The 2,621-nt window shown below is 29.6% G+C and overlaps 1 protein-coding gene across 2 annotated transcripts in view; it reads right to left on the bottom strand.

Moving 5' to 3' along the window:
- Positions 1–2,621, bottom strand: part of LOC106466063 — a 114,348-nt gene that overhangs the window by 51,635 nt on the left and 60,092 nt on the right. The gene's annotated exons all lie outside the window — the stretch shown is intronic.

Here is a 2,621-nt window from a genome sequence, read left to right as displayed (position 1 = left end):
AAAGAAAGGGTAGTAGTGTAATTATTTTAACATTTTCAGCCTCAGAATACATCAAACAATCATTAAAAATAAAAGTACATAAACATTCTACATAACAATCAGAAAAAAAAAAAGAACAACGTACAGTCAAATTATAATTTTGAATAAATTAAAAATAAAATGGATTAGACCATATAACCTGAAGGATTACAGGTAGAACAGAACAATAAATTTTATATTTTAATGAGAGTGAAAAGGGATTCTTTCAATAAGACCACCATGAGGCAAAGTGTATGTGTATTCTTCACCAAACATACATATATATATATGCACCACATCTGCAACTTATATATACATAATATTGTATATATAATTGTATATTGTATATACTTATATATACAATTAGTGCACTGACTGTTTCTACAGTTCAAGGTGACTGCAGCGAATACATATTACACACTTTGGAAATTTTTTTCTGCATGTAGTTGGATGGCTTGCATGTAAGTTATATGTGATATGCATGCACATTTTGCGTGTGCTTTATGTCTGCCTGAAATATATTTTCTCTGCATCTGCTGTGCATATCTACAATTTGTACATTTTTTATCTTTAAGAACTGACTGTAAAGTATAGATTTTATAAACACACACACCATGGCACAACAGGTTTGGTTCATTTATTTGTTTTTCAGGTGTTAACATGATAATCAATTATATAAAGTAAGTATTTTTAATGCTAATATGAGATTTTTTACATTATACTTTTGTACACCAGAAAAAGGTTCCATCATCCATTAACCCCTAGCAAAACGATATTCACTGTTAAAGCTAGCTGTTTTACACTGCAAACACTAGTGATTCCTAAACTGTGTTTTGCAAAACTCAAGGGTTCCATGGGACAAAATCAGCAGTGGCAGATACACTGTTTAAACAAAATTACACTGACAGAAGTATCATTCATTCTTTAGTCTTGCATAAATCTTTTCTTATTCATGATGCACCACACAGAATAATTCTACAACAGAATGATAGTAATGTACACATATGTATGCAAAAGGGTTCCAGCACTTGTGAAAGTTTGGGAACCACTGGCCTAGATTACAAAATACAAAGTGAAGATTACTTATGATAGTAGAGAAACAGGCATTTGAATGGTTTGTAATACTTATTGAATATTTCTGCTAATATTTAAAGTGAAACTCTTCAATTTGACTTATCTAAAAAATGAATGAAAAATAGGCTTAAACAATGGAGTTGGGAGACAAGTTGCACACTTTGTACCTGTGCCTGCTAGTACAATAACAAAGAACACAGTTCTTAATTCATTTAATTTCTGGAAAGAAATGGAGAGGGAAGGTAGGGAGTCCAATCCCCCCAGGACCCCTCCTCTAGATCTGCACTTACTTATAAAATATTAAATAATACAGAAATGCAGTTATAAATTAGAAAGATAACAGAATGTAAAAAACAGTAAATATATACTTTATTTAACACTAAAGTAGCCAAAGAGATGCACATGTAGATGCTAGTCCACAGTCCAAAATTAGTTATGACAGTAACTGATAGCCTTAGTAGCCATAAAATAGACAAAACAAACAAGTTTGGTGGCAAAGTGAATCAAATATGAGATCCTAAAATATGAGACCATGCTGGATCCAAAGCTGAACAAATTTGAAGTGAAAAAAAAAAAGATTTGTAATGCTAAAATCGGGTTTTGATATTCTGGAGGACAGAGCACAGACAGCCCATTATGTAAGTAGCTTTGCACTTAACATAAAAGCAATATTTCGAATATTTGGTTATTTGGAATTATCAAAAATAGTAATAATAAGAAACTCTAATTTCATTTCAATTAGTTGATTATTTACGTGACAGTGATTTAATCATAATTTTATTTAATTGACTGTTGGAATAATTGAGAACAGTACTAATCAGAACAACTAATTTCAATTAGTTCATAATTTTCATGGCAATTGATTTAATTGTAATTTTATATAATAAATTATTAGCTTATGTGAAACTAATCCATGTAATTGATGTTTATAGGTAATCAACTATACAGATTAAATCTCTGAGCTCTAAGAATCATGAGCACTACATAAATATTATAACTAATAAATTGTATGAGCAGCAATATTACAAGTTATGCTATATTTGATCATAGATGGTATGTGACATTTATGCCTATGCAATTTAACTTTGTAAAAATAGTAACAAGTAGAAAATTTACAAGAAAAACTAGTACAGTAAAAAATATGCAACTTGCTCACACAAAATTTGAGTAACTATCAATGATTTAACCCTCTTCAAATGGGTCAAAGGCCACGTCATCACGTTTGTTGACTCGCATTCAAAGTTTTATTGAACTACTATTTCATGAATTTATGTCAATAAGTTTGGTACCAAACTGTAGATTATAATTCAAATTTTAGTATTATACATTACTTATATTCTTAATTTAAAAAGTAAATATTAAAAAAAAATTAAACATTAATTTTTGTATGCTACATGGTATGTTGAATGCAGCACTGGTTCAAATTAGATGTTTGTGATGTCAAAATACTAAGTCTATTGTTTCATACGAATTAGGAACTCAAATTATTGTTACGTCTCCGTTTCGTTAATTGATTTTTCCGTAACTTC

Source organism: Limulus polyphemus, unplaced genomic scaffold (assembly GCF_000517525.1).
Source record: "Limulus polyphemus unplaced genomic scaffold, Limulus_polyphemus-2.1.2 Scaffold2139, whole genome shotgun sequence".
NCBI lineage: Eukaryota > Metazoa > Arthropoda > Merostomata > Xiphosura > Limulidae > Limulus > Limulus polyphemus.
Note: the sequence above shows the minus strand (reverse complement) of the source record. Positions and strands in the feature narration are given on the sequence as shown.